The sequence below is a fragment of the Oryx dammah genome, unplaced genomic scaffold, assembly GCF_014754425.2.
Source record: "Oryx dammah isolate SB20612 unplaced genomic scaffold, SCBI_Odam_1.1 HiC_scaffold_6, whole genome shotgun sequence".
NCBI classification, from domain to species: Eukaryota; Metazoa; Chordata; class Mammalia; order Artiodactyla; family Bovidae; genus Oryx; species Oryx dammah.
Genome location: NW_024070190.1, coordinates 34,408,182 through 34,435,359, shown reverse-complemented (window position 1 = coordinate 34,435,359; position 27,178 = coordinate 34,408,182). Strand labels below are relative to the sequence as shown.

At 40.5% G+C, this 27,178-nt stretch overlaps 1 non-coding gene across 1 annotated transcript; it reads right to left on the bottom strand.

Moving 5' to 3' along the window:
- Positions 1–11,888: 11,888 nt before the first annotated feature.
- Positions 11,889–11,992, bottom strand: LOC120865531. Its single transcript, XR_005721439.1, has one exon. It is a non-coding gene; the product is annotated as a U6 spliceosomal RNA (small nuclear RNA).
- Positions 11,993–27,178: the final 15,186 nt, after the last annotated feature.

Below are 27,178 nucleotides of genomic sequence, written 5' to 3'. Positions count from 1 at the left end.
ATATCTACCTAAAGAAACAAAAGACCTATATATAGAAAACACTGATGAAAGAAATCAAAGAGGACACAAATAGATGGAGAAATATACCATGTTCATGGATTGGAAGAATCAATATAGTGAAAATGAATATACTACCCAAAGCAATCTATAGATTTAATGCAATCCCTATTGAACTACTGACAGTATTTTTGAGAGAACTAGAACAAATAATTTCACAATTTGTATGGAAATACAAAAAACCTCAAATAGCCAAAGCAATCCTGAGAAAGAAGAATTGAACTGGAGGAATCAACCTGCCTGACTTCAGGCTCTACTACAAAGCCACCGTCATCGAGACAGTATGGTACTGGCACAAAGACAGAAATATAGATCAATGGAACAAAATAGAAAGCCCAGATAAATCCATGCACCTGTGGATACCTTATCTTTGACAAAGGAGGCAAGAATATACAATGGAGAAAAGACAATCTCTTTAACAAGTGGTGCTGGGAAAACTGGCCAACCACCTGTGAAAGAATGAAACTAGAACACTCTCTAACACCATACACAAAAATAAACTCAAAATGGATTAAAGATCTAAATGTAAGACCAGAAACTATACAACTCCTAGAGGAAAACATAAGCAAAACACTCTCTGACATAAACCACAGCAGGATCCTCTATGATCCACCTCCAAAAATATTGGAAATAAAAGCAAAAATAAATGAATGGGACCTAATTAAAATTAAAAGCTTCTACACAACAAAGGAAACTACAAGCAAGGTGAAAATACAGCCTTCAGAATGGGAGAAAATAATAGCAAACAAAGCAACTGACAAAGAATTAATCTCAAAAATACACAAGCAAAAAGTGAACCAAAGAACTAAACAGACATTTCTCCAAAGAAGACATACAGATGGCTAACAAACACATGAGAAGGTGCTCAACATCACTCATTATCAGAGAAATGCAAGTCAAAACCACAATGAGGTACCATCTCACACCAGTCAGAATGGCTGCGATCCAAAAGTCTACAAGCAATAAATGCTGGAGAGGGTGTGGAGAAAAGGGAACCCTCTTACACTGTTGGTGGGAATGCAAACTAGTACAGCCATCAGGGACAACAATGTGGAGATTCCTTAAAAAACTGGAAATAAAACTGCCATACAACCCAGCAATCCCACTACTGGGCATACACACTGAGGAAACCAGAATTGAAAGAGACACATGTACCCCAATGTTCATCGCAGCACTGTTTATAATAGCCAGGACATGGAAGCAACCTAGATGTCCATCAGTAGATGAATGGATAAGAAAGTGGTGGTACATATACACAATGGAGTATTACTCAGCCATTAAAAAGAATACATTTGAATCAGTTCTAATGAGGTGGATGAAACTGGAGCCTATTATACAGAGTGAAGTAAGCCAGAAAGAAAAACACCAATACAGTATACTAACGCATATATATGGAATTTAGAAAGATGGTAACGATAACCCTGTATGCAAGACAGCAAAAGAGACACAGATGTATAGAACAGTCTTTTGGACTCTGTGGGAGAGGGTGAGGGCAGGATGATATGGGAGAATGGCATTGAAACATGTAAATTATCACATGTGAAACGAATTGCCAGTCCAGGTTTGATGCATGATACAGGGTCCTGGGGCTGGTGCACTGGGATGACCCAGAGAGATAGGATGGGGAGGGAGGTGAGAGGTGGGTTCAGGATGGGGAACACATGTACACCCATGGCAGATTCATGTCAATGTATGGTAAAACCAATACAATATTGCAAAGTAAAAAAAATAAATAAATAAAACTGGAAAAAAAAGATACATTGTTATATTGACTAAGACAAAGCAATGTAGAAAAGAACATTTGTCGTTTTCTCCTTGAGAGCCCCAGACCCCTTTCTCCTCCTCGGGAACCCTGGACTTCTTATCAGCCTACCTAGGAACTGACACTCTCAGGAACTTCCTGATTCATCTGTAATCCTGCCTGACTGATGGGGAAAAAGAAGGCCATTTTAAACACAAGTGGGAAAACTATGAGATCTCTGGTTCTGTAGAAATTAACTTGTCTAGCTTAAACCGGTGGCTTTAATTAATACAGATCTTTTAGAGTTATCAAGATTAAGGATAATACTTTAACCATACCAAGAGTTATAAGAAGTCAGTTAGTGCATATTGTTTTTCTTATAAACTTGTTAACAGGAAAAATAACCTGATATGATAAAACTTTAAGTATATGTAATTGGAATATGAAGTTTTGGTAAGCTATAGGAATAATTACATGTTTTGGAAACATGCATCTAAAATAGTCTGTCCAAATTTTGATAAATCTGAAACCAAATTAAGTTCAATGATAGGAATTAATTGGATATATAGGGCATTTGCCTGCAGTGCAGGAGACCTGGGTTTGATCTCTGGGTCAGGAAGATTCCTCTGGAGAAGGGCAATGGCAACCCACTTCAGTATTCTTGCCTGGAGGATGTCATGGACAGAGGAGCCTGGTGGGCTACAGTCCATGAGGTCACAAAGAGTCAGACATGACTGAGCAACTGACATACACAGGGCATTTCAAATAAGATAAAATACTGGAACATTAATTGCTAAACAAATCTAAATTCATTTATTTTTCTCTTCTTGTGAGAGAGAAACTAAAGATATTTGTTGCCACCTTAACATGTTCTCTACTAATTTATGGAATTCTGACATAAAGAATGGGCTTCTCAGGTGGCTCAATGGAAAGTATCTGCCTGCCAAAGTAGGAGACGCAGCTTTGATCCCTGGATTGGGAAGATCCCCTAGAGAAGGAAATGGCAACCCACTCCAGTATCCTTGCCTGGTGAATTCCATGGACAGAGGAGCCTGGCAGGCTACAGTCCAAGGGGTCTCAAAGAGTCAAGACAGGCCTTCGTGACTGAGTGTGTGTGTGTGTGACAATAAATTAATGGTTGCTTAAGAAAAGTAGGATGATATTCAGGAAAGAAAGTATGAGGAATGGAAATATATCTTACTGAAAGGTAAAAGGATGATGTTGTCTTAGAGCTGGCTATTTCTAAACGGAGGAAAGAATAAGGGACAATGTATGGCTGCAGGAAGTTGTAGAAGGCTTAAGGAAGGTGAACATTGAGAAAAACATTTTGTATGTGGTCAGGATCCTCTAAGGTGGATTAAACTTAATTAGGGAGTCGGTTTTACTAAGTATAGGCTGATGCAGGATTGGGTTTGTTTCTCTCTCATAAGAGAACAAAGTTGTCCTGGATGCTGCTTTTGAAAACAGGTTGTGTGAGTTCCGGTGCCTTTAACTGATCTATATTTACTTTTGACTTTTCTTCCCCTACCATAGAACAAAGAATAAGCATTTTTTTTTTTCACAAAAACCTATGATCTTATCTGACTGGATGTTTTAAAACTTTAAAAAAATATTTTGACAGACTTCCGAAATATCAAATTCTAATAGAAATTCTTCTGACTTCCAGTTAACTTTGGGGTGCTTCAAGGGGCCCCTGGAACATCCCAGAGAGATCCTAAGCTAATTGGGTTAATCTGTAAGGAGAGGTTTGGCATGTTCTCAGAGAACCCTGACAAGTTTAGGGATAAATTTGTCAGGCTGGGGTTGGCAGTCTCTCTCAGCTGGAAGGACAGCATGGTTATTCTGGCCCACTGTTGCCCCCAGGATGAAATAGAGCATATACTAAGAAAGTCCAGGGAACACACAGTAGGCCTACTGGCCAACAATCCACACCACTACATTTACCAGGTGGGTGGGGATGCAATTATAGATCATGACCCACACTGGGACTATGAAGATTGATTAGGCCAGGCAAGGATGAATATTATATTACCTGTCTATCAGAAGGAATGAAAAGGTGTATGGTGAAGCCTGTAAATTATAAGGTCTGAGAGGTTGCACAGGAAAAAGAAGAAAGCCAGGCAGTATTCCTGAGCTAGGTAACAGAGGCTTTCAGGAAGGACACAGACCCAGAGTCCACAGAAGGGAGGACATACTGTCCATGCATTTTATCAACCAGGCTATTCCTGATGTCAAGAAAAAATTACAAAACCTTGAGGCTGGGCCTCCACTGTAAACCTTGGTAGAGGAGGCCTTCAAGGTTATAGCAATCAAGACATAACAGAGGAGGCCAATAAGAATAAGAGGTGAATGGAAACAACACAGCTTTTGGTTGTTCTCACTCACCCACCACCTGAGGGGTCCCTAGAGGGCCAAGAAGACTGGACAGACCACCAAGGAGCCACCTGAGCTGGAACCAGTGTGCCTTTTGTCAGAAAGAAGGGCTCCAGAAGGGGGAATGTCCTGAGCTCCCACTGGTGTGATGACTGAGGGGCAACCGTGGCCAGCCCCAATTCTTGTGAATTTCTCAGAAGAGAGATTCTGCACACCAACTGATGGGGCCCAAGCACCTGTGTGGCTCCAGATCCCACTTGATCCATCCCCAATACTTGTGCAGAGCTCTGGGTCACCCTTGATGCAGCAGGTAGGAGAACTGAATTTCTTGTAGACACTATTCTGACTTGGCCAGCCAACCACCTCTCCAACCATGACTATAGTGACAGGAGTTGATGGACAAAGGTAAGCAATTTATGTCTCTCCTTGACAATAATAATCAGATCTGTTATTATTACACACTCCTTTTTGTATATGCCAGAATGCCCTGTCCACCTCCCAGGAGAGATTTGTTAAATAAGTTAGGAGCTAGTATATTCTTAGGATGGAGTTTAAGACCAAGGAGGTAAAGAATCTGAACAGAGAATTCATTTGCTAGTTGTCACAGATGACCCACCTGTTGGGCATCAAAATATTCCCCAAGACCTCCCCCAAGAATTTAAGAAGAAGTAGATTCTGCAGTTGGGATCCCTTAGTGCCAGGAAGTGCAAAACGTTTTCCCCCAGTAAAAATAAGGCCTGGGGAAAATACCCCTGGAAGAGACAATATCCTTTAAAGTCTGAGGCCCTGAGGGTAATCTAACCACTGTTCAGCTAATTTCTAAAACACAAACTCTTTAAGCTCTGCTGATCCCCTTGCAACACCCTGGCCTCTCTGCTGAGAAGTCTAGCAGGGAGAATCAGTTTGTGCAAGACTAAGGAGCCCAGAATGAGGCAGTCCTCCCTGTTCACCCCTGGTGCCAAAACCATACTCCCTTCCCACACAACTGCCAGGGAAAGCTGAGTATTACTCTGTTTTGGAGCTCCAAGACGCATTTTTCTATATTCCCCTCCATCCAGACTGTCAATACCTTTTTGCCTTTGAATGGAGAGGCTCTGACACCCTGGAGGCTACCCAATATACATGGACAGTGCTTACACAGGGTTTTCAGCATAGCCTCCACTTTTTTGAGAAATGCATTAGCAAGGGAATCGAGGGAACTGAGTCTTGAGGACTCTGCTACAATTATGTTGGTAATTATTGATGAATAGTGAGACCAAACAAGACTCAAATCAAAATACTGTTAGGGTCTAATTTTTCAGGCAAAAAGGGGATATAAAGCCTCTTTAATCAAGGCACAGATCTCAGCAATGGATTCAATATTTTGAATCTGTTTTGACTCCAGGGGCATGAGCCCTAGCCATAGATCAAAAACCAGTAATTAGTGCATTACCATCTCCAATCAGAAAGAGGTAACTCCAAGCTTTCTTGGGATGGCTGGGTTCTATCTGGATTTCAAATTATGGCCTCATAGAAAACCCCATATGAGGCTCTAAAGGGAGGGGAAGGGTACCCCTTCAATGAAATAAAACCACCAGCAGGGCTTGGGGACTCTAAAGATTGAGCTGAACAGAGCACCAGCTCTGGGGCTTCCAAATCTGGACAAGTCCTCTACTCTGTATGGTCACAGAAGGTCAAGGATAGCACTAGAAGTCCTGACTCCAAGGCTGGGACTGGATCAGAGAGAAGTGGCTTACTTTTCAGAACCACTTGACTCAGTGGCCCTGGGAATGCCAAGCTGCTGTGGGCAGTAGCAGTCACAGCCATGTTGGTTAATGAGGCTTCCAAGCTCACCCTGGGATAACACTTAGATGTGTTAACCCCTCATCAGGTACTATCTGTGCTGGAAGTCAGAGGACATCATTGGTTGACTGGAGGAAAGTTAATAAGATACCAGGCCCTTCTAATGGACATCCTTGACATTACCTTAAAGGTGTGCCAAACCCTGAACCTAGTAACTCTGCTTTCACTGATTGACAGTGGAGACTTATTGCCTCAGTGTATAGAGAGCCAAGAACAAACTTACTCCCATGGGTCTGATCTAGATGAGCCTCTTGACAGCCCTGAGGTTGAATGGGAGTTTTGTAGAAATGGGAACCTGACAGGCAGTATATACCAAGGCTAGTCTAGATGAAGTCGTAAAAGCCATGGCCCTGCCACTCCAGATATTAGCCCAAATGACTGAACTAATTGCATTAATGAGAGCTTTGCAATTAGGGAAGAATACAAAATTAAATATTTTCACTGACTCTAAATGTGGATTCTACCTGCCATATGCTCATGCTACCATTTGTAAAGAAAGGGGAAGGTTAACTGCTAGAAATTCTCCCATAAAACGTAAGATTTGGTTCTGGCTCTTTTAGAAGCAGTGTAGTTCCCAATCTGAGTAGCAGTAATCCTCTGTAGAGGCCATCTGAGGGAAGGATCTAAAGTGAACAGCAAAGATGATCAACTCACAAAACAGGCAGCTAGAATGTAGGAATCTGGCCTTCCCAGGTGGCTCAGTTGTAAAGAATCCTCCTGCCAAAGCAGGAGACGTGGGTTCGATACCTAGGTCAGGAAGATACCTTAGAGGAAGAAATGGCATCCCTCTCTAGTATTCTTGCCTGGGAAATTCCATGGACAGAGGAGCCTGGTGGGCTGTAGTTCATGGGGTCCCAAAGAGTTGGACACGACTGAGAGATTGAGTACATATGAACAAATTATGGCTCTAGTGATTCAGTTCAGTTCACTTCCTCAGCTGTGTCTGACTCTTTGCGATGCCATGGACTGCAGCATGCCAGGCTTCCCTGTCCGTCACCAACTCCCAGAGCTTGCTCAGACTCAAGTCCATCGAGTCAGTGATGCTATCCAACCATCTCATCCTCTAGTGATTGCCCCCCCGCCCCAAACTTCCTAGCCTTCCCCAGTATTCCCCAGAGGAACACAAATACTGAAAAACAGGGCTATGAGAAGGGAAGCACAGGCCAGTATAAAAAGGAATATAAGGTTTTAATCCCTGGAGCCCAACAATGGAAACTCACCGAGTTTATATGATTCCATCCACTATTGGAGGGAAGAGGCTCAAAAGAACAGTAAAACAAGTCATGCTGGCCTATGATTTATGTGCCCACAATAACCCACACACCCATCCAACCCCCCTTTCATTACTCAGGTTGATTCAGCCCCGAGGGACATATCCCACGGAAGACTGACAGTTAGATTTCACCCAAATGTACTCATGATCAGGACATAAACATCCCTACCTGATCTGAAAAGGCTATGGAAGTCTGTAAGTCCCTTTTAAAGGAAATAATTCCTCAGTTTGGACTTCCAAAGTCCCTCTAGAGTGATAACAGGCTCTCTCTTATAGCCCAAATCACACAGGGGCTCCTCTCTCAGGGATAGACTACAAGTGACACACTCCTTGGCAACCTAGTCTTTAAGTAAGGTAGAGAAAATGAACCATGCTTTATAGAAAACCTTAGCAAAGCTCTGCCAAGAAACTCAGAAACCCTGGACAACTTGCTTCCTACTGCAGACCTCCAGGTCTGTGTAGCCCCCAGGAGTGGTCTGAGACATAGCACATTTAAATGACCTGTGGGAGGCCTTTTCTTACTACTGACATTCACTGATGAGGAAGTGAACCAGGCTCTGACATTTATTATTAATCTAGGACAAGTTCAGAAGGCGATCCAGGATTATGCCCACAAGCCACTGCCAGCTCCCACTGAAAACTACAGGAATGGAGCAGTTCCTTCACAAAGAAACCAAATCCTTCTTAAAACCTGGAAAAAGGGGTCCCCCCAGGACCAAGAATTGCCAAAATGGAAGGACAGCTATTAAGTAATTTCCACTCCCACTGCTGTCAAACTGCAAGGGATATATAGTTGGGTACATTTGTCCAGACTAAAGCTTTTACTTCCAGAAACTCTACAGGTCACTGGAGAGGAACAGTGAAGCTGTAAGCCAGTGGAAGATCTGAGATACCTAATCAAAAAATAGACACCAGTCTTCCCTGGTGGTAGAGTGGTTAAGAATCTACCTTGCAATGGAAGGGGCACTGGTTGAATCCCTGGTCCAGGAAGACCCTACACGTTAAGGGCCAGCTAAGCCCATGCGCCACAACTACTGGACCTAGAGCCTGCGCCTCGCAAAAAGAGAAGCCACCACAAATAGAAGCCTTCACACTGGAACTAGAGAATAGCCCCTGCTTGCCACAACTAGGGAAACACCCCCACACAGCAACAAACACCCAGCACAGACGAAAATAAGTAAGTAAACATTTTTTTAAAATGCTTTTTTTAAAAAAAAGTCACCGTCAATAGAAAAGTAAAATGATGTACTGGGTTGGCTTCTATCTGAATCCTTAACAGGACTTGGGACCTCTCATTTCCTTGGCTGATGTGGTTCTTGCCAGTCGTCTGACACTTGAATATCTTTTGGCGGAACAAGGTAGAGTTTGTGTGATAACTAATACTTTCTGCTGCACTTGGATCAATGGGATAGGACATGTAAAAGTTAATATTAAGGAAATATAAGCCCAGGAAGAGTGGCTTCATAATTTTGGTAGGGGCAATTTCACCTCCCTTGTCTGGTCAACAGCTAAGAAAGCCCAAAGTTAACCTGGTTCCTTCCCTTTCTAGGCCTCTTAAAGGCGATTTTTGTTGTTTTCCTTTTCAGTCCTTGTTTGTTGAAACTGTTGGTTAAGTGTGTGTTTTTTAGGCTCCAACAGTTTGAAATAAGGCTCATGATGGCTCAAGGAATTCAGCCCATTCCAGTAGAGTGGCCCTGGTCCCTATAGGTGCTTGGAACAGTCAGCAAGGGACTTCTACACCTCTTGAGCAGGCTAGGGTCTGCAGCCTCTATCCAGGAGGAAGAAGTTTCAGAAGAAGAGAACTTTGGCCCCTTACCCTTTTAGAATAGGGTGTTGAGTATTTTGTGGGGAATGAGACAGGCTGGGACTGGGACCCTTTGCTGAAGTGCACAATGCTTGCACCTGAATACAGCTCTCCTGGAGCAACAAAATACAAAGAAACTGTATGGGACTAAAAATAACCTCCTGCATAGGCAGGTGGGGCAATTTCTGGACCTAAGAGATACAAAGACAGCAAAAATCCCCAACCTCCACTTTTGAGGAGCCTGGAGCATAAGCAGATGGCTGGGAGCAAGAGCAGGGTACTGTGCATAGCCCTGCACACGCCACCTCACAGGTGGGCAAATTCCTAAGCCACCCCTCCGGTTGGACCCTAGTCACAGCCCTACCCTCACCCCAGATAAGGAACAGACTTTCTTCTCCATCAGGGAGAGAGCAAGCAAGGGAAACTTCTTTGGTCTCACTCCCCTATGCTGTAGCAGGAGCCCTGGTAAAACTTTGCCTGAAAAAAGAAAGTGAGATTTTTTTTGGTACAAAAGTCTTTGCTTGCCATTTTCTTTTCAATGTCACTAGCTTTACATATATATATATATGTATAAAATGGGATATTATTCAGCCATAAAGAATGAAATAATGCCATCTGCAACAACATGGATGGACCTAGAGAGTGTCATGCTAAGTAAGTCAGACAAAGACAAATATATGATTATCACTCACATGTGGAATTAAAAAGATGATACAAATGAACTTATTTACAAAACAAAAACAGACTCACAGACTTGGAAAACAAATTTAGAGTTACCAAAGGGAAAGATGTTTTGGGGAGGGACAAATTTGGAGCTCGAGATTGACATATACACTCCAGTACTTTGGCCACCTCAGGCGAAGAGTTGACTCATTGGAAAAGACCCTGATGCTGGGAGGGATTGGGGGCAGGAGGAGAAGGGGACGGCAGAGGATGAGATGGCTGGATGGCATCACCGACTCGATGGGCGTGAGTCTGAGTAAGCTCCGGGAGTTGGTGATGGACAGGGAGGCCTGGTGTGCTGCGATTCATGGGGTGGCAAAGAGTCGGACACGACTGAGCGACTGAACTGAACTGATATACAAAATATATAACCAGGGAATTCCCTGGTGTTCCAGTGGATAGGATTTTGTGGTCTCACTACCTAGTGCTGGAGTTCAGTCCCTGGTTGGGGAGCTTAAATCCTACAAGCCGGGTGGCATGGTCATAAATAAATCAATAAGGACTTCCCTGGTGGTCCAGTTGTTAAGAGTTTGCCTGCCAATCAGGGGGAAGGGGTTCAATCCCTGGTCCAGGAAGATACTTCATGCCTCGGGGCAACTAAGCCCATGAGCCACGACTACTGAAGCCGGCACTCTAGAGCCTGCGAGATGCAAATACTGAGCCTGAGTGCCACAACTACTGAAGTGACTGTGCCCAAGAGCCCACGCTCTGGAAGAAGAGAAGCTGCCACAATGAGAAGCACGGGTAACACAACCAGAGACGATCTGAGTACAACAACAAAGACCCAATGCAGCCAAAGATTAATTAAAAAAATTTTTTTAAGCTTAAAAATAAAAAGCACTTACTGTATAGCACAGGGAACTCACTCAATATTGTAATAACCTATATGGGGAAAGAATCTGAAAAAGAATGGATATATGTATAACTGAACCACTTTGCTGTATAAATGAAACTAACACATTATTGTAAAACAACCAAATCCAAATATAAAAATTAAAATTAAAAAAAAGAGAACAATCTAGGTAGAGACCTGGCAAAAGTCCGTAAAAATTAAAGTACACAATTTAAATAATAGTTCAGGGAAAAGAGTAAGAAATATCTCGGGGTATTGAATGTTTTAACGGCTAGACAAAAGACAACACACATTTGGACCTGAATAGGCATTAGAAAACAATGTAGGGACCTCCCTGGCAGTCCAGTGGTTAAAGCTCAGCATTCCCATTGCAGGGGCCTGGGTTCAATTCCTGATCCGGGAATTAAGATCCTGCATGCCACACGGCAGGACAAAAAAAGAAAAGCAATGGAATTAGCAACACTGCTCTATGCAAGAGCAAATTCTAAGAGTTCTATCACAAGGAAAAAATACTTATTAAAAAATTTTCTACCTGCATGACATGATGGATTGTCACTAAACTTATTGTGATCATTTCATGATGTATGTAAATAAAATTATTATGCCATACACCTTAAATTTATACAGTGCTATATGTCAATTATATATCAATAAAACTGGAAGAAAAAAGATCTCAAAAAATATGGCTAGATTTAGACAACAAATAGGCTGAAAGCATCATTCCTTTATTCATTCACTTATTCAACAAGAGAATGACTACTATCAGAAGGCTGCATTTACTTGTCAATTCTGAGCAGTTATCTGAGAAAAACACTGAAAACTGCTTGTGAATTTTAGGGTCTTTCAGATGGTATAGGCTATCTTTGGGGGAAAAGCCTGATTATTAAGGACAAATTTGCTTAAATGCCATTCTCATTTTTTTGCTTTGTGTCTCAGGGGCCTACACTGGCCTACAGTTGCTGTGGGGAAAGTTTTTGCAATTGCCTAGTTCAGTGGGGTTTTCTTGGTTATCTGCATCTTGTTCGTCTGGGTTATCTACTTTGCTCCTCAGATCAGTTTGAGCCAGTGCTGTTAGTTCTTCCCCAAATCATGTGAGAGGGGGAGAGCTTGATAGATTTTGTGGGTTTTTTTCATTTTTTAAAAATTTTATTTTTAATTGGAGGATAATTACAATATTGTGATGGTTTTGGCCCTACATCAACATGAATCAGCCATAGGTAACAAAAATTTGGAACGTTTCAAGAATTTGTGTGTTGCCCTTTTGCAGGGGCCATGATAATCTCTGTATTATCCCAATTTTAGTATATGTGCTGCCAAAGCAAGCACTTATTTTTGGTTTTGACTAGAAAATAGCCACATGAATATTTCAAATGCTATTTTTTAGCCAATTAGTTTTCTTCTCCATGTACTTGGGGGCTGGCAAACTCTGTCAAGGGCCAGATGGTAAATATTTTAGACTTTTCAGGCCAAGTGGTCTACTGTAGCTATTCAGTGCTGCTGTGAAAGCACCTGAAGACAGTACATAAATGAAGGAATGTGACTGTGTTACAAAAAAATTTACTTGTGAAAATAGGTGGCAGGCTGGCTTTGGCCTGGAGGCATCATTTACCAACTCTTGCTTTTACTGGTTTACTTTTAGATTTTCTTTATACATTATGTAAAAAACGTACTTATAAAAGCTAACATTACTGAGCAATACCTAGTCTATTCCAGATACACTACTAAGCACTTTATATGCATTATTTCATACAATTGTCTCAAACTTTGACATGGATACTATCATCCTCCTTTTACAGAATGTTCAGCTGAGGCTTAGAGAGCTTCAGTGATGTGCTCAAGGTCATACAGGTAGGCACTGGCAGAACTATTATTTGAACCAAGGCCAATATGAGTATTTTTTACCAAGTTAATAAGTTGCTAGTTCTTATTTCCATTAATTTCAGTTTAAATGGACTATAAGAAAAGACAACCATCCATTGATGGATGAATGGATACAGAAAATGTGGTATATATACACAATAGAATATTACTTGGCCGTAAGAAAAGTATGAAATCTTGCCACTTGCAACAACAAAAATGGATGCAAAAGATATTCTGCTCTGTGAAGTAAATCAGACAGAGAAAGACAATACCCCATGATTTTACTTACATGTGGAATCTGAAAAACAATAAATGAATTAACAAAACAGAAAACAGACTCATGGATACAGAGAACAAATGGGGCTGACAGATGAGGAGAGGAAGTGAGAGGCTGGGCAAAACAGATGAAAGAGATCAGGAGGTATACACTCACAATTATAAGTCATGGGGATGTAATGTATAGCATAATCTGTAATGAATGTAATGTATAGTCAATAATATTCTTTTATAGACATAATATTGCCATGCAATAACTGTGCATGGTGACAGATGGCTACTAGACTTACCAGGCTGACCATTTTGTAATGCATAAAAATGTCATGTTGTACATGATGCAAATAGTGTATGTGAGCTATACATCATATGAGAAAAATTTAAAGCAACAACTGCACATGAAGTAATCTGCAGACAAACCACTGAACCAGGTCAAAGCTATAATAAGGGAAGATTAACCTAAAAACATATATTTTCCAAATCATAATTATAGCTATACCTATATATATATTGATGGATTCTCTGGTGGTTCAGTGTTAAAGAATCCATCCGCCAATGCAGGAGACTCGGTTTCGATCCCTTGGTTGGGACGATCCCTTGGAGAAGGAAATGCAACCTACAACAATATTCTTGCAGGGGAAATCCCATGGACAGAAGAACCTGGCAGGCTACAGTCCATGGGGATGCAAAGAGTCAAAGGTGACTTAGGGACTACACAACAACAATATATATAGATACATAGATGTTAAGATTAAAATGATCCATTTTGTGGATAAGTGTATATGTATAGCTGAGTCCCTTGCTGTTCACCTGAAAATACCACAACATTGTTAATTGGCTGTACCCCAATACAAAATAAAATGTTTAAAGTTACAAAATAAAATTATCCATTTTGTAGCTAAGTTGTCATTGCAGTATTTCTAAATACTTTTCATAGTTATCTCCATTTCAGGTCTGTTTTTGATTATTACAATCAGTTGCCAATCATAAGACATGAGGAGAGAAAACTCAAATATGTTAGGGCAACAATATTTTTAAAACGGCCCAGTGTACATGTAATAGATTCATTAATAAGGTAAGTGTCAGTACATAATGAAGCCTTTTAGTCATTTTACACATCAGAGAGATGTGATCTTTGGGGGAAAAAGTCAATTGGGGGTTATAAGATCCTTCCAAGTTGTTTTTTTAATCATTACCTATTATTTTGTGACTTTGAAAAAACTTAAAAATAGGAAAGACAATTCAAGAAAGCAACCAAGAACTGTGTGTCAAGGAGAAATCCCAGGGAAAGTACTGCTCTCATAAAAAAATTTGCTCATACAACTCAATCACACACTTTAAGGCAGTAACTTCTCAGTGATCGAGTAGGGATAGAAAGAAATGGATAAATTCAAAGTGTACTTTGGAAGTAGAATCACAGGATATTCTAGAGGATTATGTAGAAGGCATGAGGGGGAAAGGAGTCAAGAACCATATTAAGTTGAAGTGTGCAGGATACCCTCATTTCGAGGGACATGTGGGGTTAGAATGAAGACTTCTGTTTAGGTCATATTGAGTTTAGGATGCTAAGATGCTTGAGAAGGAATAATTGCTAACAGCGCCCTTTAATCAGGTTTTCCAAGGAAAGTGAAGGGGAGCAAGAGGAGGCAAAGAGGGGAGGGAGTTGTACTGGGGATGTGAGATGTCTCTGCATCTCAGCTCCTCTCATTTCTTCATCCCTCTTGAGAACTGACTCTAGAACAAGTCCTCTGTTATAAGCCATTCTTGGTATGGCCAATTTGTTCTCAACCTTATTCAACCTCATACTTTCACTTTATAACCATTCATTCATTTCCTTTACAAATACTAAATGAGCTCTTTCTGTGGGCTACTCTCTGGGCCACACTCTAGAACATAACCTGTAAGGCACAGCTTCTTAAATCCTGATAGCTTTTCCTCTTCACAACTGAATTCATCCTGATCTAGAGATAAAATTCAAATGTACCAAGAACTGGTCTTAAAACTAGACTTTAGGGGCTTCCGTGGTGGTCCAATGGTAAATAATCCACCTGCCAATGCAGGAGACACAGGTTTCACCCCTGGTCTGGGAAGATCCCACATGTAGGGGACAACTAAACCCGTGTGCCATAACTACTGAGCCGGCGCTCTAGAGCCCATGAACCTCAACTATTGAAACCTGCGCATGGAGCACCCATGTCTGCAACAAGAGAAACTACAGCAATGAGAAGCCTACACACCAGAACTAGGGAGCAATCCCCACTCACTGCAGCTAGAGAAAGCATGTGCAGCAACGCAGGCCCAGCGCAGCTAAAAATGATAAATATTAAATCATAAAAACAGCCTTTAGTCTCATAGCTATCCACATACTTTCCCCTTTGCCATTCCTCTCTGTAGTGACTTTTCCTATTTTAAGACTTTGCCTTTAGTTATTGGCAGAAAGTTTCACTGGCTGCTTGTGGCCTCTACCTTTTTACTCATATAGCCTGTGCAACAAACTGCTTTCTGAGCTTCCCAGAGACAGCTGCTCTCCCAGACCTTGTTGCTTGTCTGGATGATTAATTAATTCTCAAACTTTTTGGTCTCAATTTCTCTTGGCGCTGAAAATGGAGGATGCCAGACAGCCATCATTCATGTGCATCTGTGCTTAGTCGCTCAGGCATATCTGACTCTTTGCGACCTCATGGATGGCAACCAGCCAGGCTCCTCTGTCCATGAGGATTCTCCAGGCAAAAATACTGGAGTGAGTTACCATGCCCTCCTCCAGGGGATCTTCCCAACTCAGGGATCGAACTGGGGTCTCCTGCATTGCAAGAGGACTCTTTACCAGTTGAGCCACCAGGGAAGCTCACAATTTATGTAGGTTGCATATTTCATGTTTATTTGAAATTCAATTTAAGGAAATTTCAGTAATTTGTGTTAATAATAATAATAAACCCATTGAAAATTTTTCTTGCTGCACTCTAAGGTACATGGGATCTTAGTCCATTGACCAGATGTTGAACCCAGGCCTCCTGCAGTAGAACAACCTGAATACCAGGGATGGCCCTAGATTTAAACAATTTTATGAAAGATTGTTTCCCAGAAAAAGTGGCATGTTTTACAGTTTTGCAAACATCTTTAATGTCTGACAATAGGAAACAAATTGATTCTCATAGCTGGTGTGATGTAACATGTCATGTAGCCTTTGGAAAATTCCACTATACATTTGTGAGAGCATGAGGGAACAAAGTAATGTCTTATTATTATGATAACAGTTTCATGGGATCTCTTGCCCCAGCCTGAGGTTCCCTGGCCACCAGTTTTAGAACTGCTGCAATCCGTGATCTACAAAATATAGAAATGGCTCATACAAATTAAGAACAACAACCAACCAAATGGAAAAAAAATGGGCAGAAGACAAAAAGACATTTCTCAAAGACGACATACAGTTGGCCACAGGCATATGGAAAGATGCTCAACATCACTAATTATTAGAGAATCACAAGTCATTAGAGAAATGCAAATCAAAACTATAATGAAGTACCAACACACACCAGTCAGAATAGCCCTCATTAAAAAGTCTACAAACAACAAATGCTGGAGAAGACGTGGAGGAAGGGGAGCCCTCCTACACTGTTGGTGGGAATGTAAGTTGCCACTATGGAAAACAGTATGAAGGTCCCTCAGAAACTAGAATTACCATATGATCCAACAATTGCACTCCTGGGCATACATCAGACAAAACGATAATTCAATAAGATACATGTACCCCTATGTTCATAGCAGTACTGTTCACAATAGCCAAGACATGGAGGCAACCATCAACAGGTAAGTGGATAAAGAACATGTGGTATACATACAGTGGAATACTATTTAGCCATAAAAGAATGAAATAATGTCATTTGCAGCGACGTGAATGCAACTAGAGATTTTCATACTAAGTGAAATAAATCAGAGAAAGACAAATACCACATGATATCATATCACTTTTATGTGGAATATAAGGCACAAGTGAGTGAGTGAAGTGAAGTCACTCAGTCGTGTCCGACTCTGGGATCTCATGGACTGTATCCTACCAGGCTCCTCTGTCCATGGAATTTCCCAGGCAAGAATACTGGAGTGGGTTGCCATTTCCTTCTCCAGGGGTCTCACATTGCAGGCAGACACTTTACCATCTTTGCCACAAGTGAACCTATCTGCAAAACAGAAATAGGTTCACAGAGAATAGACTTGTACTTTTCAAGGGGGTTGTGGGGGAGAGGGAGGGATGGACTAGAAGTTTGGGGTGCATAGATGCAAACTATTACATTTAGAATGGAAAAAGAAAAGTTCTTACTGTATAGCACAGGGGACTATATCCAATCTGTTGAGATAAATCATAATGGAAAAGAATATGAAAAATAATCAGTTCAGTTCAGTTCAATCACTCAGTCCTGTCTGACTCTTTGTGACCCATGGACTGCAGCACGCCAGGCCTCCCTGTCCGTCACCAACACCTGGAGCTTACTCAAACTCAAGTCAATTGAGTCAGTGATGCCATCCAACCACCTCATCCTTTGTCATCCCTTTCTCCCGCCCTCAATCTTTCCCAGCAACAAGGTCTTTTGAAATGAGTCAGTTCTTTGCATCAGGTGGCCAAAGTATTGAAGTTTCAGCTTCAGCATCAGTCGTTCCATGAACATTCAGGACTGATCTCCTTTAGGATGGACTGGTTAGATCTCCTTGCAGTCCAAGGGACTCTCAAGAGTCTTCTCCAACACCATAGTTCAAAAGCATCAATTCTTCGGCACTCAGCTTTCTTTATAGTCCAACTCTCACATCCATACATGACCGCTGGAAAAATCTAGCCTTGACTAGATGGACCTTTGTTTTCAAAGTAATACTCTGCTTTTTAATATGCTGTCTAGGTAGGTCATAACTTTCCTTCCAAGGAGTAAGCATTTTTTAATTTCATGGCTGCAGTCACCACCTGCAGTGATTTTGCAGCTCCCCAAAATAAATCTGTCACTGTTTCCCCTTCAATTTACCATGAAGTGATGGGACCAGATGCCATGATCTTCATTTTCTGAATGTTGAGCTTTAAGCCAACTTTTTCGCTCTCCTCTTTCACTTTCATCAAGAGGTTCTTTGGTTCTTCACTTTCTGCCATAAGAGTGATATCATCTGCATATCTGAGGTTATTGATATTTCTCCTGGCAATCTTGATTCCAGCTTGTGCTTCCTTTAGCCCAGCGTTTCTCATGATGTACTCTGCATATAAGTTAAATAAGCAGGGTGACAATACACAGCCTTGACATACTCCTTTTCCTATTTGGAACCAGTCTATTGTTTCATGTCCAGTTCTTTTTTTTTTTTTCATGTCCAGTTCTAACTGTTGTTTTCTGACCTGCATGCAGATTTTCAAGAGGCAGGTCAGGTGGTCTGGTATTCCCATCTCTTTCAGAATTTTCCACAGTTTGTTGTGATCCACACAGTCAAAGGCTTCGGCATAGTCGATAAAGCAGAAACGCATATATATATAACTGAGTCACTTTGCTGTACAGCATAAGTTAATACAACATTGTAAACCAACCATGCTTCAATTAAAAAAAAAAAAAAAAAGAACTGCTGCCCTAGCCTGTGTTGGGCAAGGTACAGAGTGGATGTTGAGAGTTAGAGTTTAGGAAAGTAATGTGGCTGCTCTAGATCTCCCATATTTGAAGAAAATATAGCCTCCTCTCTTATTTAGTCCACATTTTTATCACAGTATGTATTGGGGCTCACGGCAATGCTGGGTTCTTTCAACTCTGACAGAGCTGTTCCACTGTTGTTTTCATTCCTATTACTGTAGAGTCACTGAAAGGTACTAGGGGTTCCCCCTTACCTAGGTAATTGGTCAGAATCCTGGGATAGTTTTGCAAAATCTTCCATGGGATATGTACTAAATTTTAGAGGAGTCTATATTTTCTTTAAATGGAAGACCTAGACCAGTCTAATGTCACTGCAGCCACATTAGTTTTCTGAACTAACTCTCAACATGCCCAGAACCTGAAAAGTGTTGGCAACATGATAGAATTTGAACTAGAGTCAGTTTCCTATTGAGCCATCGAGTTACTCCAGTGTTACTTTTCCTCACTCCTAAAACTAATTTTTGGGAAAAAGACTACATTCTGAGCTACTAAAAGGTGGGAGTTTTTGAGTGAGCAAGCAAAGGAACCTGTTGTTTGTTCTCCCTTCCCCCTGCTGCAAGCAGGGACCCCAGTAAGGCCTTGCCTAAAAATATAGTGAGATTTTTTTTTGTTACAACAGTTCTTTGTTATTTTCTTTTTAATCTTTCTAGATTTACATATAAATAGTGGAATATTATTCATCCATAAAGAAGAATGAAATAATGCCATTTGCAGCAATATGGATAGATCTAGAGATTACCATTCTATTAATAAGTCAGACAGAAAAGAAACATATCATATGGTATCAGTTATATGTAGAATCTAAAAAGATGATATAAATGAACTTATTACAAAACAGAAACAGACTCACAGACTTTGAAGATAAACTTATGGTTACCAGAGGTAAAAGGCAATGGGGAGGGATAAGTTAGGAGTTAGGGACAAATATATACACACTGCTATATATAATATTGATAATCAGGGAATTTGCTGGTGGTACAGTGGTTAGGATGTTGCAGTTTCCCTGCCAAGGGCCTGGTCGGGGAACTAAGATCCTGCAAGCCAAGCAGTATGGTCATAAATAAAAAATAAAATAAAATAGATAACCCGATAACCACAAGGACCTACTGTATAACACAGGGAACTCTACTCAATATTCTGTAATAATTTATATGGGAACAGAATCTGAAAAAGCATGGATATATGTATAACTGAACCACATCACTGTACATCTGAAACTAATACAGTATTATAAATCAACTATATCCCAATATAAAGATTAAATTTAAAAAGAACAATTTAGGTAGAGACCAGGCAGAAGTCTGAAAATCAAATAAAAGTATATGATTTAAATAACAGTTCAGAGAAAGGAATAAGCAATACCCTAGGGTATTGAATGCTTTAACTGTTAGACAAATGACAACATGCCCATAACTTCTGGCTAGTTAGATCCTAAATAGGCATTAGAAAACAGTGGAATTAATAACACCGATGTTTGTGATATATGAAAGCTGTTGAGAGTAAATCCTGTATTCTTATCACAAGGACAAAGTATTTCTTTCTTTTGTTTTATATCTGCATGAGATAGTCCATCAGTTCAGCTGCTCAATTGTGTCCAACTCTTTGTGACCCATGGACTGAAGCACTCCAGGCTTCCCTGTCCATCACCAACTCCAAGAGTTTACTCAAACTCATGTCCATTGAGTAGGTGATTGCCATCCAACCATCTCATCCTTTGTCGTCCCCTTCTTCTCCTGCCTTCAATCTTTCCCAACATCAGGGTCTTTTGAAATGAGTCAGTTCTTCACATCAAGTGGCCAAAGTATAGGAGCTTCAGCATCAGTCCTTCCAATGAATATTCAGGATTGATTTCCTTTAAGATGGACTGGTTGGATCTCCTTGCAGTCCAAGGGACTCTCCAGAATCTTCTCCAGTACCACAGTTCAAGAGCATCAATTCTTCGGTGCTCAGCTTTCTTTATAGTCCAACTAGCAAGTTGGACTGTGAAGAAGGCTGAGCACCGAAGAATTGATGCTCTTGAACTGTGGTGTTGGAGAAGACTCTTGAGAGTCCCTTGGACTGCAAGGAGATCCAACCACTCCATTCTGAAGGAGATCAGCCCTGGGATTTCTTTGGGAGGAATGATGCTAAAGCTGAAACTCCAGTACTTTGGCCACCTCATGCGAAGAGTTGACTCATTTGGAAAAGACTCTGATGCTGGGAGGGATTGAGGGCAGGAGGAGAAGGGGATGACAGAGGATGAGATGGCTGGATGGCGTCACTGACTCGATGGACATGAGTCTGAGTGAACTCCGGGAGTTGGTGATGGACAGGGAGGCCTGGCGTGCTGTGATTCATGGAGTCTCAAAGAGTTGGACATGACTGAGTGACTGAACTGAAGTGAACTTAGCACATCCATAAATGACTACTGGAAAAACCATAGCTTTGACCAGGCGGACCTTTGTTGGCAAAGTAATGTGTCTGCTTTTTAATACACTTTCTAGGTTAGTCATAGTTTTTCTTCCAAATTTCATGGCTGTAGTCACCATCTGCAGTGATTTTGGAGCCCCCCAAAATAAAATCTGTCACTGTTTCCCCATCTATTTTCCATGAAGTGATGGGACCAGATGCCATTATCTTAGTTTTCTGAATGTTGAGCTTTAAGTCAACTTTTTCACTCTCCTCTTTCACTTTCATCAAGAGGCTCTTTAGTTCTTCTTTGCTTTCTGCCATAAGGGTGGTGTCATCTGCATGAGGTTATTGATATTTCTCCTGGCAATCTTGATTCCAGCTTGTGCTTCATTCAGCCTGGCATTTCTCATGATGTACTCTGCATGTAAGTTAAATAATCAGGGTGACAACATACAGCCTTGATATACTCCTTTCCTGACTTGCAACCAGTCTATTGTACCATGTCCAATTCTAACTGCTGCTTCTTGACCTGCATACAAATTTCTCAGGAGGCAGGTCAGGTGGTCTGGTATTCCCATCTCTTTAAGAATGTTCCAGTTTGTTGTGATTCACACAGTCAAAGGCTTTGGCAGTCAATAAAAAAGAAGTAGATGTTTTTCTGGAACTCTCTTGCTTTTTCAATGATCCATGCATGTTGGCAATTTGATCTCTGGTTCCTCTTGCCTTTTCTAAATCCAGCTTGAACATCTGGAAGTTCATGGTTCATGTATTGCTGAAGCCTGGCTTGAAGAATTTTGAGTATTACTTTGCTAGTGTATGAGATGAGTGCAATTTTGCGGTAGTTTGAGCATTCTTTGGCATTACTTTTCTTTGGGATTGGAATGAAAACTGTCCTGAGGCCACTGCTGAGTTTTCCAAATTTGCTGGCATATTGAGTGCAGCACATCAACGGCATCATCTTTTAGGATTTGAAATAGCTCCACTGGAATTCCATCACCTCCACTAGCTTCGTTCATAGTGATGCTTCCTAAGGCCCACTTGACTTTGCATTCCAGGATGTCTAGCTCTGGGTGAGTGATCATACCATCATGGTTATCTGGGCCATGAAGATATTTTTTTGTATAATTCTTTTGTGTATGCTTGCCACCTCCTCTTAATATCTCCCGCTTTTGTTAGATCCACACCATTTCTGTCCTTTATTGTGCCCATCTTTGCATGAAAATTTCCCTTGGTATCTCTAATTTTCTTGAAGAGATCTCTAGTCTTTCTCATTTTATTGTTTCCTCTATTTCTTTGCATTGATCACTGAGGAAGGCTTTCTTATCTCTCCTTGCTATTCTTTGGAATGCTGCATTCAAATGAGTATATCTTTCCTTTTCTCCTTGCCTTTCACTTTTCTTCTTTTCATAGCTATTTGTAAGGCTCCCTCAGACAACCATTTTGCCTTTTTGCATGATATGATAGATGTTCACTAAACTTATTGTCATCATTTCATGATGTATGTAAATAAAATCATTATGCTATACACCTTAAATTTATACAGTGTTGTATGTCAATTACATCTCTATAAAACTGGAAGAAAAAAATCTCAAGATTTGTTTTGCTAGATTTAGACAACTAATAGGCTAACGGCATCATCCCTTCATTCACTCACTTATTCAACAAATGAATGCCTTCAATCAGAAGATTGCATTAACCTGTCAATTAAGAAGAGTTATCTGAGAAAAACATTGAAATTTGTTGTGAATTTTAGTTTCTTTCAGATGCTGTAGGCTATCTTTGGGGGTGAGAACTGGTTATTAAGGACAGGTTTGTTTACATGCTATTCTCATCTCTTTGCTGTTATTTTCTGGGGCCTACACTGGATGAAGGAGACTTTTCTTTACCCCTTGCAATTGCCTTGGAGAAAGTTCCTGCAGTTGCTTGTAGTTCAGGGAGTTTTCTGGGTTATCTGCATCTTGCTGTTCTCTGCTCCTCAGGTCAGTTTGAGTCAGCGCTGTTAGTTTCTTCCTAAATCATGTGAGAGGATGGGTTTGATGGCTTTTGTAATTTCCTTTTCATTTTTGATTGGAAAATAGCCACCTCCACATTTCAAAGGTTATTTTTAAAAAGCAGTTATTTTTCAGTTGGCCACTACTTTGATTTTACTGATTTTTAAACTTTTGGCTGCACTATGTCTTTGTTGCTGTGTGGGGAGGCTACTTTTTCGTTGTGGTGTGTAGGCTGTAGGGCTTGCAGGCTTAGTAGTTGTGGGGCAGCAGCTTAGTTGCCCTATGGCATGTGGAATCTTCCCAGAGGAGGGATCAAACTTGTGTCCCCTGCATTGGCAAATGGATTCTTAACCAGTGGACCACCAAGGAAGTCTACAAATGTTATTTTTATTTGGGCAAATAAAATTTCTTCTTGTACTCGAGGGTTGGCAAACTCCATGTAAAAGGCCAGATGGTAAATATTTTACTTTTCAGGCCATGCAGTCTATTGCAGCTATTCAACGCTGCTGTGAACGTGCTTGAAGACAATGTATAAATGAAGGAATGTGGCTGTGTTACAATAAAAATTACTCGTGAGGATAGGTGGCAGGTAAGATTTGGCCTGGTGGCATGGTTTATCAACTCTTGCTTTTACTGTTTTACTTTTGGAATTTCTTTATACTTTACATATAAAGTGTACTTATAAGAGCTAATATTACTGAAAGTCTATTCCAGGTACTCTTCTAAGCACTTTATTTGCATTATTTCATAATTGTCTCAAACTCTGACATGGATACTATCATCTTCTTTTTATGGAATGTGCATCTGGGGCTCAGAGAGCTTCAGTGACTTGCTCAAGTTCACATAGCTAGGAAGTGGCAGAGCTATTATTAGTTTTGGTTGTTTTTTTGGCTGTGCCACACAGCTTGTGGAGTCACTGTTCCCCAACCAGGGAATGAACCTGGGCCACAGCACTGAGCCCTAATTACTGGACCACCAGGGAATTCCCCAGAGCTATCATTTGCGCTATCGTCAATATGAGTATCTTTTACCAAGTTAACTAGCTGCTGGTTTTATTAATTTTAATTTAAATGAATTGTAAGAAAAAACAACTATGCATTGATGAATGGATAAAGAAGATGTGGTATATATACATAAAAGAATGTTCAGTTCAGTCACTCAGTCTTGTCCGACTCTTTGCAACCCCATGGACTGCAGCACGCCAGGCCTCCCTGTTCATCACCAACTCCTGGAGCTTACTCAAACTCATGTACATTGAATTGGTGATGCTACCCAACCATCTTATCTGTTGTTCCCTTCTCCTCCCACCTTAAATCTTTCCCAGCATCAGGGTCTTTTCCAATGAGTCAGTTCTTCACGTCAGGTGGCCAAAGTATTGGAGTTTTAGCTTCAGCATCAGTCCTTCCAATGAATATTCAGGACTGATTTCATTTAGGATGGACTGGTTGGATCTCCTTGCAGTCTAACACCACAGTTCAAAAACATCAATCATTCAGTGCTCAGCATTCTTTATGGTCCAACTCTCACATCCATACACGACTGCTGGAAAAACCATAGCCTTGACTAGACAGACCTTTGTTGGCAAAATAATGTCTCTGCTTTTTAATATGCTGTCTAGGTTGTTTTCATAGCTTTTCTTCCAAGGAACAAGTGTCTTTTAATTTCATGGCTGCAGTTACCATCTACAGTGATTGTGGAGCCCCCCAAAATAAAGTCTCTCACTGTTTCCATTATTTCCCCATCTATTTGCCATGAAATGATGAGACCGGATGCCATGATCTTAGTTTTCTGAATGTTGAGCTTTAAGCCAACTTTTTCACTCTTCTCTTTCATTTTCATCAAGAGGCTCTTTAGTTCCTCTTCACTTTCTGCCATAAGGGTGGTGTCATCTGCATATCTGAGGTTATTGATATTTCTCCTTGCAAACTTGATTTCAGCTTGTGCTTCATTCAGCCCTGCATTTCACATGATGTACTCTGCATATAAGTTAAATGAGCAGGGTGACAATATACAGCCTTAAGGTACTCTTTCCCTATTTAGAAACAGTCTGTTGTTCCATGTCCAGTTCTAACTGCAGTTCTAACTTCTTGACCTGCATACAGATTTCTCAAGAGGCAGGTCAGGTGGTCTGGTATTCCCATCTCTTTAAGAATTTTCCATAGGTTATTGTGATCCACACAGTCAAAGGCTTTGGCGTAGTCAATAAAGCAGAAGTGGATGTTTTTCTGGTATTTTCTTGCCTTTTCAGTGATCCAATGGATGTTGGCAATAAGAATATTACTCAGCTATAAGAAAAGGATGAAATCGCGCCACCTGCAACTACATGGCTAGATCCAGAAAGTATTTTGCTAAGTGAAGTCAGTCAGACAAAGAAAGAGAAATACCATGTAATTTCACTACACGTGTAATCTAAAATATAAAATAAATGAACAGAAACAGAGTCATGGATACAGAGAAAAAATTGATGGTTGCCAGATGAGTGAAGTGGTTGGGCAAAATATGGGAAAGAGATTGAGATACACAGTTACAAATCACAAGAATGTCATATCCAGCATAGGGAATATACTCAATATTATTACTTAGAGACATAATATTACCATACAGTAACTTTGTATGGTGGTAGATGGTTACTAGATTTAGGGTGACCATGTCATAATGTATATAAATGTCAAAACATGTTACATACTTGAAACTAACATTGTATATCAGCAATACATCAACAAAATTTTTTTTAAAGGAACAGCTACACCTGAAGTAAAATTGATAAGCCATTGAACCAGGCTGAAGCTATATTAAGGGAAGATTAACCTAAAATCTGATTATCCAAATCATAATTATAGATATATGTGTATAAACACACACACACATACACACACACACACACATGTAGATGTTTAAAAAATTCTCTACTTTGTAGCCTAGTAGCTGTTGCAGTATTTCTAAATTTTTCATAGGTACCTGCATTGCAGGTCTGTTTTTGATTATCACAATCAGTGACCAATCATGAGATATGGAGAGAGAAAATTCAAATACGTTGGGGCAACGATATATTTTTTAAGTGGCTCAGTGTATGTAGATGCATTAATTGGGTAAGTATCAGTACACAACTGGGCCTTTTAGTCTTTTAGTGGACTCTTAACCAGTGGACCATTTCAGAGAGATGTGGTTGTTTTGGGGGGGAATCAATTGGGGGTCATAATATTCATTCAAGTTGCTATCATTACTAATTATTTTGAGATTTTGAAAAAAATCTAAAATAGAGGAAAAAATTCAACAAAGCAACCAGGAATTATGTGTCAAAGAAAAATCCCAGAGAAAGTATAGCTCTCACAGGTGGGGAAAATGTCACCCATACAACCCAATGAGATTCTTTAAGTCAGTAACTTCTCAGGGAGGTCATGAACCAATACTAATTTTTCATCTACAGGAAGTGACAAGAAAGCCTTATGCATACTTTGTATAAAAACTAGGTTCAAAAATATAGTTAAGAAAAACCAACCAGAGAACCTGCTGGATGATAATGAGCTTCTGAACCTGACGTGACCTGTGGCAGCCACTCACCATCTCTCAGTGCGGAACCCTTTACCCCCATTTCCTTCTGCATTCTCTCACCCACTCTTCCTCCACGGGTTCTCTTAATCACTTTGGCTTTCCTGTTATCACCCTAAGTCAGGTTTTGTTATTAGGAGACTCATTATTCTCCAAAGTCATCTGTGATCTTCTTTGGATGACTTTTATGCGTTTAATTTTCACCCCACAGCTATTGCTTGGACACTAAGAAAATGGTACAATCACATCAGAAATTATAAAAATGAAAACAGAATAATTGCCAATCTACTGTACTGGGCTGATTACGCAAAACTATAGAATGACTTTGTTAACAACTTATTGTCTTTTTATACTGGAGTTTTGAACTTTGCTTCTAAATATTTAAGCTTCTGTTTGTTTTTCTCTGTCTGAAGCCCACAAAATCTAATTACATTCCACTTAAAAATAAGGGGAAATGATTCCGAAGCTCTTCTAGAAGAATACCTTAAGTTTCACTTGTTGAGGATGTGCCAGAGTGTTCCAGGTTGTAATTTAATTCAATTCCACAGGGCTGCTCTCACTTTTAAAAGAATTTATTTTTTAAATTGGAATATAACTGGTTCAAGATTGAGGAAGGAGTATGTTAAGGCTGTATACTGTCAACCTGCTTATTTAACTTATATGCAGGGTACATCATGAGAAATGCCAGGCCAGATGAAGCTCAAGCTGGAATCAAGACAGCTGGGAGAAATATCAATAACCTCAGATATGCAGGTGACACCACCCTTATGGCAGAAAGTGAAGAGGAACTAAAGAGCCTC